Source organism: Branchiostoma floridae, chromosome 16, assembly GCF_000003815.2.
Source record: "Branchiostoma floridae strain S238N-H82 chromosome 16, Bfl_VNyyK, whole genome shotgun sequence".
In the NCBI taxonomy this organism is placed as follows: domain Eukaryota; kingdom Metazoa; phylum Chordata; class Leptocardii; order Amphioxiformes; family Branchiostomatidae; genus Branchiostoma; species Branchiostoma floridae.
Window position 1 is genome coordinate 2,920,229 of NC_049994.1, and position 15,627 is coordinate 2,935,855.

The window sequence follows — 15,627 nt, forward strand, 5'->3', positions numbered from 1 at the left end:
AACTTCGCATGCCTACACGTTGACATACTGTGCATTTAACTTCAAAATCATGATGTTAACATCAATTCCATTTCAAATGGGGAACATGCAAAAGATGCATGACATGAAAAAAAGAGAGATAGGTAGACTTACAGATAGATAGATGAATGAATAGATAGATAACCTAAGATAGTGAGAGAGAGAAAGAGAATGATAGATAAATGAAGAGAGAGAGAGGGGGGGAGAGGGAGAGAGAGAGAGAGAGAGAGAGAGAGAGAGAAAGAGAAAGAGAGACGCCTCATAAGAATCTGTCAGCATCATTCTGTACAAAAACCTTTCAGTCCTTCACTATGGTCACAACAGTGCTCAAGTATAGGTCCTGTGCTAACAATCGCTGTCGATGCTGTCTAAGTTGGGTATCCATGGCATCCATTCATCAAAAAACTGCTGATGATCACCGGATGGAGTGACATGGGGTCGTCTCCTTGGAGACCATCGAACAGCCTATAGCGGTGTAGTTGATGGATGAAGACGTGCCGATCTCCGGTAGAAGGGTTTGACGTTACAGATCGATGGAGAGGGAGACAGTATGAACATCGGTTTTTCCATCATATCCATCAGACTTGCTCCGTGAGGAAAATATTGACAGGCCTGACGAATGACTTAACACACACCCTCGCGCGATCGCTGGCTGTGCGATGTTGTATATCGAAAAAGCCGTACGGTTTATTGTTTCGAAAACAACAGGTAGTGATGGCTAACTTTTCCAAGGGACAAGTAAAACCTTTCTCCGCCAGGTAACCTATATCCGTTGTTGAAACTATTGGCAGGGCTGACGAATGACTTTACGCACACCCTCGCTTGGTGTGCGGTGTTGTATACCGTGTAAGCCACACTGTAGTGTTTCGAAAACAACAGGTAGTAACGTCTAACTTTCAAGGGACATGTACAACACTAGTTCACCATAAACTATTGACAGGCGCTTGCTTGGTGTGCGGTGCTGTATACCATGTAAGTGACACTGCAAATAAAGGGTCTAGTGTTTCGAAAACAACAGGCACTCACTTGGTGTGCGGCGTTGCATACAGTGTAAGCAACAATATTATTAAAGAAGGGCGTAGTGTTTCGAAAACATTAGGTAGTGACGGATAACTTTTCTAAGGACAAGTACAACCCTAGTTCACCTTTATCCGCCAGGTTACCTTTGTCCGTTGTTGAAACTGCTGCCAGGTTTGACGGGTGACTTAACGGGCACCCTCGCTTGGTGTACGGTGTTGAATACCGTGAAAGCCACACTTTTAAAGCAGGGTTTATTCAGTGTTTCGAAAACAACAGGTAGTGACGGCTTGAACTTTTCCAAAGGACGCGTACAGCGCTATTTCACCTTTTTTTCGTGTTGGTAATTATAACCTATATTCGTTGTTGGATATGAAGTCGAAGGATGGTGCAATGTTTTTTAATTAGCAGGGATATTTTGAAAATGTTGGAAAAACCCTCATGGCATTCATTCTCTTATTCAATGTCACTAACGTTAAATACATTATTTTTTAATCAAATGATATAGGGTAAAGGTGAACTAGCCTTACGTTACGATACCAGCATTTATAAACGACCACAATAATCTTTCTTCTGTTTGTACGCATTTAAGAGGTCCTTCTCGTCTGGTAACACGTCATTCTTTTGTATGATCAAAATCATAACATCAGATATCAGAGGTTTCACCGCAGCACCCTCAAGGATGTATTATGGAACGTTGGCTTTGTTTTGCTGATCTTTAACCAAGTGCTCAGTATTGTAACGAAGTAGTTCACAACTTCTTAATGTATGCTACAGACAGAGAGACACAGAGACACAAACGCACCCCCCCCCCCACACACACACGCACATACACACACGCACACAGACACAGACACGGAGAGGCACAGAGAGATACAGAGAGGAGAGAGGCACACACACACAAACACATACACATGAAAATGTCAACGTCTAGCACACACAAAAGCTAGAACGCAGCGTTTTGTCGCCGATTTATGCGCGCCCCTACTGTATCAACCATGCACTAATGATCAGCGACAAGTATATGGACAACCCGGGCTCCTTTAAGCGCTAGCACTTCCAAACGTCCAATACTATTGATGTTTTATCCCCGACCCGGACCCGGATCGTTTGTAACTCAGCGGAAACTCCGGTAAAAAGATATTATCTCAGCCACAAATAGGCCCGAGGGACGGGACCTCTGACTCTACTCTCCGATGAAAGCCTCTATTATGTGTCAAACGGGATTTAAGGAATTGGAAAAGAACGCGAAGGGATTTTTAAGTATACCAAAGAAACCCCAAGACGCTTGGAGGGGTTGTCTTCGCCTTCACACCGTTCTCAAGTCCTTTAAAGAACAAAATCTTGGTCATTCTTAAAAGGTGGACTCTCACTGCACTCGGAGCACCGGTGCGGCACTGCAGGGTTCATAAACTGTGGCACTGTTTTGCTATTTTTGAAATTTTTAATGATTTAGATATTGCGTAATACGCAAAAGTATGACTTAGAAGACATACAACAAAATACGCAAAACGTAGAAAATTTATTTTTTTATCTCTGAAATTCGTTGAGCCATCTACGAACGTCGCAGTGCCCCGCAGGTGCCCCAAGCGCAGTGAAAGTCTACCTTTGGGTGTTAACAATTCTACAATTCATAATGCAGTTAAGAAAGTTCTCATATATCTATTTGACGTCTTCATTTACGTTGTTCAGTTTATGAGGATGTTTGTAGATGAACATGGCCGATAAAAATGTCCGATGTCAGGTAATCTTCAAACGGGTTATGCCTAGGTCATTAATATCCATATACACAGGTAAGGGCACAGCAAGTGCAGTTTATGAATGGCATCAGCGATCTTATCAATTTTCGCCTGATACTAAAAAATCAGCAATTTTCCCCTTCGAAAATGCAAAAAAAAAACCTGCTAAAATGGGAAGCTATGTTGTGTGGCAATCTTGATTGTACTTGGTACCTCTTTTACTATTTACGGTAGCAAAATATATATGTAGCTATTGCCATAGCTGTAGAAGTGAAACTATTTCGATAGTAAAAGTGGCACCAATGTGGTAGGCATAACTGTAGTTGTATGGTGAGTGTACAACGTTATCAGGACAGTTCGGCACATGGACACTTCGGCCCGGAAATTTCGGCCCCAAGTCCAGGATACTTCGGCCCCAGACCAAGGACACTTCGGCCCCGCTAGGTTATATAGGATGTGATATAACCTCCTTGATATAATACACATGTTTGTTCCATGTGTCAGCCATAACCACTACGACCCCCCCCCACCCTAAAATTATACGTTATTTAGTCAACTCGAGCTACGTGTTAGATAACTGTCGTAGACTGGACCCGGGGCCGAAGTGTCCTCGGCTTGGGGCCGAAATGTCCTGATTGGCAGGGGGGCCGAAGTGTCCATGTGCCGAAGTGTCCGACATTCGTGTACAACCAGTCTACCACACTATTGTGACTATTTCAAACCAATGATACAAAAATAAACACCTTTTGCCTTTTGGCTGTGATTTGGTGTTATGTTACTTCAATTGTTGTAACAATATTCATTGTGTCTATTTAAAAAGTCTACCTACATGTATCTATTTACCCAGTTTGTTCTTGCTCCCGCTTGCATTAAATTTGGAGTCTGCATGGGATGTCATCCATAAAATGTACTTACTGTGGCCTAAGATAAAGGTTACGTTCTGTCAAACTTTCCATTAAGAAACTCGTCATAATTCTATAGTGTAATATTACACAACTAGGAGACTACAATTAATCAATTACTGTACGTCGTAGATCATTGTCATTTAGCTGTCATTGAAGGCTTTACAAGATTTAAGAATTTACGTCAAATTTTAGTTCAAGTTGAATGAAAAAAAAATTACGACTGCGATCGCTAAGGGTCACAAAGCGAAAAAAAAACACATTGGACAGGACGCTAAATGAACTGGTAGATAAATAACTGTTCTATTTAAAATTTTTATGATGTGTCATTTTTGAAATGGTTTGAACTTACCATGCATCATATATCAGTAATAAAATGAAGGATTAAAAATGTCCAAGTCCAAATTTGACCTCTCAATGTCTTTCAGCAATCACCGACAAGTAAAAAGGGGGCTTTGTAAAATGTGAGATTTTAAGTGAGATCGTCTGGCGCAGCGGCGGGATTTGTGCCTCGTGACCGAGAGGTGGCGAGTTCGAATCCCGCTGCGTGTCACCGATCTTGTACCCTTGGGAAAGGCACTTTACACGGATTTCCTCACTATACTCAGGTGAAAAATGAGTACCTAGCTTCGGCTAGGGCCGTCCCTCGGATAGGACGTTAAATGGAGGTCCCGTGTATGGGGAGAGTCACACCCCATGCACGTTAAAGAACCCCCACACGTGCGATGGTGCGGTGTGAGATGGAACAAACCCTTCTGTCTGGAGTTGGTGATTCACTTCAAATCACCCGGTTGGAGGCCTGGCGAACCTCCATACCGTATTAGCCAGCGAAAGGGTATATCACCCCGTAAGGGGCGGTATAACCCCGCCGCGTGTAGACATGTGCGAACATGTGCACATGTGTGTATGGCGGCTTTGAAAAGGTGTTCTTAACACCTGTTTCGCCATACCCTCCAAATGGAGAATCCTAATAAATAAATAAATAAATAAATAAATAAATAAAATTGCTTATGCCTTTATTTATTAACACCATATACGATGGGTTGAAAATGATAACAATACTTCGAAGATTATTAATATATTGGGCAATTTAACTCTTAAAACCCTATAATTTCAAATTTAATGGATTTTATATTCCGTTTCATTCTCTGCTAAACTATATACACGTTGAATTACTGCTGTGTTACATTATTTGCAATTAGCCTTCTGGAGAAAAAAATGCAATGATATTTAGAACTAAACAAACGTATAAATAAACGTTTCATAACAGTAACGTTGTGCATAGAATACGAAGCTGGTGCAATTTTTGTCCCACATACCTAGCCATGCAGCACGTACGCTAGACCTTCACAATTGCCATCTCAATCACGGAAATATCAAATAAAGTCTTCCTTTGTGAGACACATGGTTCTTTGTCCCGTAAGGTCCAAGTTCAGCTCATGCAATCTGCGCAATAATCTGCAGATATAACAAATGTCGAGCGCGGCGCTGATTAGATCGCAATATAGACGTGACCTTTGCCCCCGAGCGCGCTCCGCCATTTTGTTTGCCCATATGAGCCAGGAAAACGTCGTTATTTCTTATAAGGGGAAGGAGTATGATGTATGGACGGCAACTGGGATTTTGAAGGAAGGCAGAGCGAGTTTTGTGTATCGCCCTTGTGTTTATTAAAAGTGTCCCACAATGCAGGAATATTTTGACAGTTGTGCTTTATATTGTCTAGCCATAATACAATTTGGGTAATAAAGGTATTATAAATTCTATTCAATCTGCATATCGTCAATACCAAAAAGAAAATGCCATTTTAATAGCACATAGAATGTATTCTGTTCTGTTTCATGCCTTCTTTGGTTCGGTTGTAACTTTTGTAGTGCCAAGTGGCACAAAGAGCATTTCGATTGCTGTTTCAGTAGTGGGGTATATTTTTTACAGGAAGGGCTTGCTACGTCTTCCCCTTTAACGTGCTTGAGGCACCTCCTCAAACACGGGACCACCATTTGACTAGGTCTCTACATTGAATATCAGCTCAGACAAGAACAAGAAATAGTCATGCCTTCAAGTACCATACATAGTTTTTAAGGAGGATTGATGCGTCAAATAATCCTTTTTTTTCTAGAGCTATCACTGTTTGCAATTCATTACAATCAAATACAGTAGTGTTGTTGGCATCCGTCTGTCTCGGAAGACAATGGTAGGCAGACGAGTTGTAAGGTGACCAGTCTCACCTGGCCTGCACTTGGGTTTTTAAGGTGAAGGAGGGGTGTGCACGTCCTTCTCCACCCTCTCGTCCACTGGCGCACTAGTCCTACAGGGGCAACTGTATGCAACGTGTAAGACGGCCCCAGCAGATGCAGGTTTGTTGTTTGGAGTTTCCGTCTCCTAGGAGGACTTCCGACCAAGGATGCAAGGGGTTCCTCCTATCCCTGAGAGGTGGTGTAGTGTAGGTGTATACTCAATAGATTTACCTTACCTAGTCCCATCCTTATGTCAGAGGGTCAGTCTGCAGGTTTGTAGTCAGATGTGCAAAAGTTAGGTGTGACAGATCGTTTAGTGTAATATAACCAGCTGCTGCCGCACCGCGTGCCTTCAAAGCTAAATTAATGTACATGTGTTAATCTTAACCCTATTCAGACCGGGGGGGGGGGGGCTTTTGAGGCCTACGCCAACTTCGATGTCCTATAACGCCAGAACGCCTTACGCTAAAGCCACCAAATTTGATGAGTTTTCCTAAAATATTGGTGGCAACAATTTTACGAAGTTTGACAAATTTTCCATTTTTTCGTGTTGCCATGGCAACCGTTTGCTGACAGGCAGTTTTGCCAAAAATCACTATTTTTGGTTCTAACAATGTATTTTTCACATTTATTTGCTATATTACTGCTATTTTGTTACATAGATAAAATGTTATATTATTTAGCATATCTTTCATAATTATGTATGGGTGGGGCCGCGTAGCACAGTGGTAGTGTATACGGCCCGTGACCGAGAGGTCGCCGGTTCGAATCCGCCTCCGTGTTGCCGGTCTTGTGCCCTTGGGAAAGGCACTTTACACGACTTTCCTCACTTTACTCAAGTGAAAAATGAGTCGTCCCTCGGATAGGACGTTAAATGGAGGTCCCGTGTATGGGGAGAGTCACACCCCATGCACGTTAAAGAACCCCCACACGTGCGATTGTGCGGTGTGGTTGGAGCAAACCCTTCTGTCCGGAGTTGATGATTCTCTTCAAATCACCCGGTTGGAGGCCTGGCGAACCTCCATACCGTATCAGCAACACGGTGATTTACATCATTCACCCGGACGGGAGACCTGGCGCATCCCCGTCTTGTAATTAGCCAGCGAAAGGGCATGTCACCCCGAAAGGGGCGGTATCACCCCGTCGTGTGCGAACATGTGCGAACATGTTTACATTTGATCACGTCGACCGATGATGATGATGATATGCATAGATTATGCTAATTTGATGACGTCATCAGCCCAAAATCCAAGATGGCGGACCGTATGGCCAGATCAAGAATAACAAGCTAATTATCCCTTAAAATCTGTAATTTCCTGGTATTTTTTCATCAAAAACCATCTAAATGAATGAATTTAGTCTATTTCCATTGCCCTTCGTGATTATTTGTTGCAAAAAAAGTAGTTTAAAAAATTCAAGGTAGTGGATATAATATGGCGGAGCCTAACTCGTATGTGCATGACGTCATTTTATGACGTAATTATGACGTCATCGATGTTGCTATTGGCAATACAAGTCGTAATAAACATTATTATTCTGTAATCTGCACTTGTTGTTACATTTTTGTAGTATAACTTGAAGTTGTCTGAGAATACCCTTTTTTCATGGGTCCGGCCAATATAATCAAATTGATGACGTCATAATTACATCATCTTACGTCAACGTAACGTCAAACGTCATATACTCGTCAGGTATTATGTTGATATCATGTCCTGAAAATTTGGTGGCCCTACGGCACGTCGTTCAAGAGTTAGAGGACTTAGAAGTGGAGGGCCTCAAAAGCCCCCCCCCCGGTCCAGGGATGACTAAAAAAGCCCGGTCTGAATAGGGTTAATGTGGTATCTAACTGCACTTGGGCACCAGTGCGGCACTGCGGGGTGTAAAATATTACTCGACGAATTTCAGAAATAAAGAACAGATGGTATTACAGTTTGTGTATTATGTTTTATTTCAAGTCATCTTTTTATGTATTACGTCATATTTAAATTAAAACAAAATCCGCAAAAAAAAAAACACAACAGTGTCGCAGTAAACGAACCCGACAGTGCCGCACCGGTGCCCCAAGTGCACTGAAATAACACTTTAAAGGGGTATTCCACTCCACACGGGAGTGTTATTTTCCGATAGATATGAATTTTAGGAAGTGATATCTGCATACTACTTCACATTATATGATTAAGTACCCAGTTGCTCCACATGCCTCAAAAGCATTCAATGTTCTACTAAACTCCCCAAGTACCCTCAAACCGAATTAATCATATGGCTGAATACAATGCAAAACTTTTAGGTAAGGTTACAAAACTCATTTCAGGTTCGCTAGGAAATCTCGTCTTGTTCTTGTATTCTTTGCTATCTTATGACCAATTTGCCCTCTCGTTGTGCTTAGCGTACCTCATTTATTCCGAAAATATGTACGATAAACAAAGTGCCTATGCATATAGGGAATGCATGGGTTTAGTGAGTGTCATCATTGTTTTATAAAACACACATCACGTAATTCATCCCAAGTTGAATTCCACAAAATTCAGCAGATTATGTATTCATTGACACATTATCTACTGGAAAACAATACTCCCTTCTTGAGTGAAATGCCCCTTTAACGCCGAAAGGTAGTTATACCGGTTGTATAGATACAGATACTGATACAGAAGTTTCCAAGGACGCTCGATACCGAAAGTTCCAACAACTTAATTGGTTGGAGACAGAGGTATTATACCAGTAGACACCCAATTACAACCGCTGGCATCAATTTCGATTCTGTATAATTGAACTAGGCAAACATCAGTGTCTATTCCCGGAAACCCTTGTCAGAACTTTTCTGATAGATTGACTGTGACGGTTTGTAGCGTTGTATCACTTCTACCAGTGTTTCATCACTTGCTTGCAATCTACTGTAAATGAAGAAATGTTCGCGGTGGTTTTATGTTTGTGGTTTTTTTCATTTGAAAGATTTAACTTTATACTATGAAATCCACGAGCGCATCAATTTTCGGCTGTTTCCAACAGCAAAACGTCTTTAAATATGCTGTAATGCTCACAAAGCAGCTATGAAATGAGCTAACATATGCTGTACAAAATACATTGAAAAACATTTATCAATGCGCCATTGAATACCCAATTGTGAATTTCAAGGTAAACGGAGATGTAAAAGAAAAAAAAAAAACGAATCAACTGTTTCGGTATTTGTGTTTAGACATGTGCTCAGCCTTCATGACTACTCGTTTTTTTTTTATTGAAAGCAACTTCTTTTGGCCCATCTTTCCTAAATTTGAGTTCCGTTATGCTGACTAAACCACAGACGCGCGATCTTGTGGATACATGACGTCAGCAATCGGTCATATGTATAAGGGACTTACTAACACTCACCGTTGTTGTTTTATGATGGTTGAGATGTCCTGATGTATATTGCTTCGTAAATATCTCTTACAGCAGATGGATTAAAGTTATCTTTGGCAAAGACTTTGCTTACGGCTTGAGCCCTTGCAAACTAAAGGCATTTACAGTAATCTAACCGTTGATTGCCAAACGCTCGGATGGGAGCTAGTCTACCAAAGACCCGTTGGAGTCGTCGGTTTTTGAGCTGATTTTCCGGGCTGCTTTCGGACAATAACACTTTATTTTCTCCTTTCAACGAATTTAACACGATTCAGACCCCCCCCCCCCGTCCATGGATGACCAAAAAAGCCCGGTCTGAATAGGGTTAAATAGTCACAAACCTAATTACAGTAATCTAACCATTGGATGCCAAACGCTCGGATGGGATCTAGTCTACTAAACACACGTTGGATTTATCGGTTGTTGAGCAGAGTTTCTAGGCTTCCTTGAACAATAACACTATTTTTTTTTTTCATTGCTGCGAAATTAAAGCGTGACAAACCTAAATACTTTTGCAGTAATTTAACCATTGGTTGCCAAATGGGAGTGAGAGCTAGTCTACCAAAGACCCGTTGGAGTAATCGGTTGCTTAGCTGATTTTCAGAGCTGCTTTCAGGCAATAATATTTTATTTCCTCCTTGCTTCGAACTCAAATCCTTGCAAATCTAAATGCATTTACAGTAATCTAACCATTGGTTGCCAAACGCCTGGATGAGAGCTAGTCTACCAAAGACCCGTTGGAGTAATTGGTTGCCGAGCTGATTTTTCGGACTGCCTTGGACAATAACACTTTGTTTTCTCCTTGCTGAGAAATTAATTCCTTGCAAATCTAAATGCATTTACAGTAATCTAACCATTGGTTGCCAAACGCTTGGGTGAGAGCTAGTCTACCAAAGACCCGTTGGAGTCATCGGTTGCCGAGCTGATTTTCCGGGCTGCTGCAGCTTGTAAGTGCTCTGTGAGCCGGGATTCGGTAACCGCAATTGTGTTGATCAATCTTCTGGCACCACGATTCAATACAGGTGATAAGTGTAGCGGGTTTCTTGTTAACAAGAACAACAAAATGATGAAACCATGCATATCGTTTCTCACAGTCTATGGAGAGAAAAATGTTGTAGTTTAATCGTTATAAATCCAAAGTTGTTGTCCTTGAAAACTTGAGATACAGGGAAATTAAAATAATCAGTCAATTTTGAATGTGCTCCTGGATAGAAGCAGGGAAATTGCCCCACTGCACTCGGGTTGATAAGTTGATAGTGACTCATATTAAAAAAAAAATAAACATCGTCTCTCAATGTCAATGAATAGAAAGTCTCGAGTAGTGTAACTCTTGAATTCCATATCTTTGCTATGCTTAAGGGAATTTGAGATAATCATCCCTAGTAAAACAAAGAAAATGTACGTGATCATTTTCTTGGATAGGGACAAGGGCATTTAACACCAGTTAATAACTATCATTTACATTTTCACATATTTGAAATTTAAATTATCACAGTGGCAAATAATCGAAATTTCATGATTTATAAGTTTCAGACGTGTTAGGATGTTAATAGTTAGGATGTTTGGCAAAGAACAAAAAGGTCATTTGTTTTAATTCTGAACATGCTAAAAAGCTTTGGGAAAAGCTCTCTTCACTTAACTCAGTAGGTGGTAATGGGTACATGTATACACTTACATGTACACATGTCCAATTGTACATATAACAAGACTGCAATAAAAATATTATTGCCATGACGACGATTGAGGGTAACAACAATACAGAACAAATCAAATCAGAAATAGACTGGAACTTCCCTGTCGCACTATCCCTGGCACAAAATACTAGCCAAAATAATATCCCTGGTACAGCACGATGGTCTGCCAGTAACCTAAACCTACAGCTGAGCACTACAGTGTGTAGTGGAGAATAAAAACTAAGGAAGAACCAACTGTTTCCAGCACTTCCGTCCTTGAATGACTTTCTTGCACCTAACCCACATGGCTGTCTTACTTCGTAATATTCCAGTCCATGGATAGTATAATAGACTTTGAACAATTATATTTGGCTCTGAATATGATAACCATTTGGATGCCATCATTCAAAATCATGACCTCTATATGAAGTATTTCCTGTCCGTCTGTGGGGTATGGCTTGAACAAGCTCTAGAAAAGAAAATGTATCCTTCATAACATAACATAACATAACATAACATAACATAACATAACATAACATAACATAACATAACATAACATAACATAACAACCAAGACAATGTGATCCTTTGTGTAGAGTTTCTCTGTCTACCACTAGTTTCAAAGGACGAATTCCTCCAATGAGCCAGTGTGACCTACATTCCACCATTCTATACCAGAGGTACATCTGGAACAGATTTTTTTTGGGGGGGGGGGGGCTTGCATACCCAGCATACTAACATTCCTGTGGACAAATGCCTGTGCAATTCCTAGAATTTTTGCAGACTGAACGCAATATATACCACTTGACGACTCACCTGAGGCGTCTATTTCAACTAGAAAATGAAATTTTTTTTGCAATTTGCTGGTCCACCACCTTTTTCCCGTCCAAATATGTGTAACACAGAAATTGATGTTTAATTCCCTTGGCATATGTATAACCGAGCCTTGACGCTATCATACCTGACATCAACTATATGCCATATTGCTGTGTCACACACCGGGAGCCTAGAGATAGATAGTTCAAGCCACACGTTTCTTATGATGTCCCGTTAATACTACAAACCTAATCCTAGAGGGCCGCACTGGTGTTACAGGGAGCAATGTGGTCATTCACTAGATACCTTTACTACCTATCATACCGAGGGTAAGATCTAGAAAGCTAGCGTTCTTGGAAAAAAATTTAAAAATCATTCGATCGCCAACCTCGCAAATTGTCGTCAAATTTTCGGCAAAGGTAGTCCTAGAGGGCCGCACTGGTGTTACGGGAGGAATTGGTCATTCCTAGATACCTTTACTACCTATCATACCGAGGGTAAGATCTAGAAAGCTAGCGTTCTTGGAAAAAAAATATAAAAATCATTCGATCGCCAACCTCGCAAATTGTCCTCAAAATTTCGGCAAACGTAGTCCTAGAGGGTCACATTGTCTGTACGGGAGCAATTGGTCATACCACGATAGCGTTATCACCTATCATATCGTGAGTAAGATCTAGGAAGCTAGCGTTCTTGGAAAGAAAATATAAAAATCATTCGATCGCCAACCTCGCAAGTTGTCTTCAATTGTTTCGGCAAACGTAGTCCTAGAGGGCCACATTGTCTGTACGGGAGCAATTGGTCATACCACGATAGCGTTATTACCTATCATATCGTGAGTAAGATCTAGAAAGCTAGTGTTCTTGGAAAAAAAAAATAGAAATCATTCGATCGCCAACCTCGCAAATTGTCGTCAAATTTTCGCCAAACGTAGTCCTAGAGGGTCACATTGTCTGTACGGGAGCAATTGGTCATACCACGATAGCGTTATTACCTATCATATCGTGAGTAAGATCTAGGAAGCTAGCTTTCTTGGAAAAAAAATATAAAAATCATTTGATCGCCAACCTCGCAAATTGTCGTCAAATTTTCGGCAAACGAAGTCCTAGAGGGTCACATTGTCTGTACGGGAGCAATTGGTCATACCACGATAGCGTTATCACCTATCATATCGTGAGTAAGATCTAGGAAGCTGGCGTTCTTGGAAAAAAGAATAAAAAAATCATTCGATCGCCAACCTCGCAAGTTGTCTTCAATTGTTTCGGCAAACGTAGTCCTAGAGGGCCACATTGTCTGTACGGGAGCAATTGTTCATACCTCGATACCTTTATTACCTGTCATATCGTTGGTCAGATCTAGAAAGCTAGCATTCTTGGAAGAAAGAATAAAAATCATTCGATCGCCAACCAACCTCGCAAATTCCCGTCAAGTGTTCCGGCAGCGCACGAGCGAAGCCGTCGTACGAACAATTTGATTTATACGCTGTCAACAGACGGTAATTCTCTGTTCAATCACTGTCGTGTGACCGGACAGCAAGTGATGATATTTGCGCCGAATGCGTAATTGCTGTAAGGGGGGGACAAAAACTTTTTGACATGGTTAGACAAAGGTTAGCAACACTTTGACCCCATGCAATTTAGGTGTAGGAGGGGTCGCGTGACGAATGACTGCAGCGCATTCGGTGAAGAACTCAAGCTTTCTTGGTTCGAATCCTGCCATGCTACCGATTTTCTGCCATTGAGAAATCCACTTTATACGAATTTCTCACTCCACCCAGGTGTAAAAAGGGCACCTGACTTCGGTTGGGGAGTTAAAAGGCGGTAGAAGGAGAGGGATGACCTAGACACAGTGGATATCGAACTCACCGCTCTTTATGTCCTCAAAAGGCCAAATATACCTTCAGTTTGTCCTTTGTATTTTGAACTGTCGGAAAAGGTAAAGAACGAGTAATTTTTGCAGTTAATGTTGATGATCGTATCATAAGCCTCTACTTCACGAATCAAATGATGCAAAGAACGAGATGTTATCTTGTCATCCGAATGTTATACAGCGATGTTAATGCTTTTAAAATCCATCATTTTGTCCACTATTGATGATGATGGCTGTTTCTTCGTATCCTAGGAGGACTTCCGACCAAGGATGCAAGGGGTTCCTCCTACCCCTGACTCGTGTGTCATGGCGGGCGTGTCATGGCGGGTGCGTCATGCCCGAACATGCCCCTATGGCCTGTCACCACAACAAAGGCCTGTCACTGCCACTAGCCGCAGCTATGTACTCATTTACACCTGAGTTAGGTGAGGAAAGTCGTGTAAAGTGCCTTTCCCAAGGGCACAAGATCGGTGACACGGCAAGCGGATTTGAACCCGGGACCTCTCGGGCCTGAGACCAACGCGCTCCCGATCGTGCCACGCGGTCCACTAATAAGAAAACTACAAATCATCGATTTGAACTGCGAGTTAGTTGTTAGATTTAATGAACCATAAACCATTAAAATGTTACTTGCTAGTAATTGAGTGTAGAGCCACACTGTCACTCGTCCATCATAAAGAAAAATTATAAAATAAAAACTTATATGCAAAAGTGAAACAAAGAACCACATGATTGATTTTTCTGTCACGGGGTTACAATTGTGTACTTAATTGCTATACAAGTGTCCTTTGAAATTAAGAGCTATCTGCCAATTTCTCTGATTGTGACGAATTATGCCGACATCGATTTTCGAACTTCTGGCGTCGTTTGGGAGTCAAGTAGCCGAAACCGTTCCGCTTTATGTGCTCAATACGTTTGGTTAGAATTAATATGATAAGGACAATAGAGGAGTTGCTTCTTGTTTCTGTACGGCGATGTTGATTTGATTATACTGATGGCATCCTCTGCGAACCCTCAAACTGATGTGAGCGTGCGATAGAATAAGAAAAAAGTTTGGCAAATTCATTATAAAATTGTCAGAAAAGTTGAACAGCTAAATAAACACGCAATTTTAGCTCTCCCAATTCGTCTCCTTTGACCCTTTGACATAGAATTCGTTTTCAATTTGTATATTTGCTTTTACTAATATTTGTTTTTTAGGCTACTATACTTTGTCATTAGAAAAAATGCCGAAACTGATAATTAGCCCCACTCGATTGTAATACAATATCAACGATTTAGGCTAGCTCTTATTGTTCTAGAAAATAGGATGCCAATTTCATTCTATATTCATAATCTGCATATGTACTTTGTTTGATACTTGTTTAAGTAATTAGGATGATAAGTTTGTTTCTTCTTTTTTTGCCATGCATTGTACCGTGTACGATCGTTGCGCAATAAAGTTCTTCTGTATACATTTTTGTAGCTGCTTTGTACTTTTATAGTTTACAGTTGAAAGCCTCTTTGAAAACGACTAATTTTTTTTCGCGGCTGGATGTCATCCATACCCATTCCCAATCAAATCAACATGGCCTGATGCAACTTAGGTGTTGACACTTTATTTGATATTAGAAAAAAAGCATATTTAGACTGAATTTGGACGCCAATTTTCAAGTAAATGGTCATGTAGCCCTTTGAGGATAGGCTATCAGTTACATGTATGCAAGCTTACAGTTAGTTACTCAGGCAACTGTGGAAAATTCGGAAATTTCTAAATTCCATCCAATTGCTTGAGTGGCCGTTGTTTTGCGTACATTTTTTCCTGGATGTCTAACCGTCATCAAAGCATATACATGTACTTTGTCATACATGTACTTTCTTTAAAAAATATGTAAATTTTGTTATCTTGTATGGTATGCTTCATTTAGTGTTCTTCATACTACAAGACTGCGTCGTGTATTTATAGAATTTTTATCATCAAATCATAAGCATTATAATGCTACAGAGGG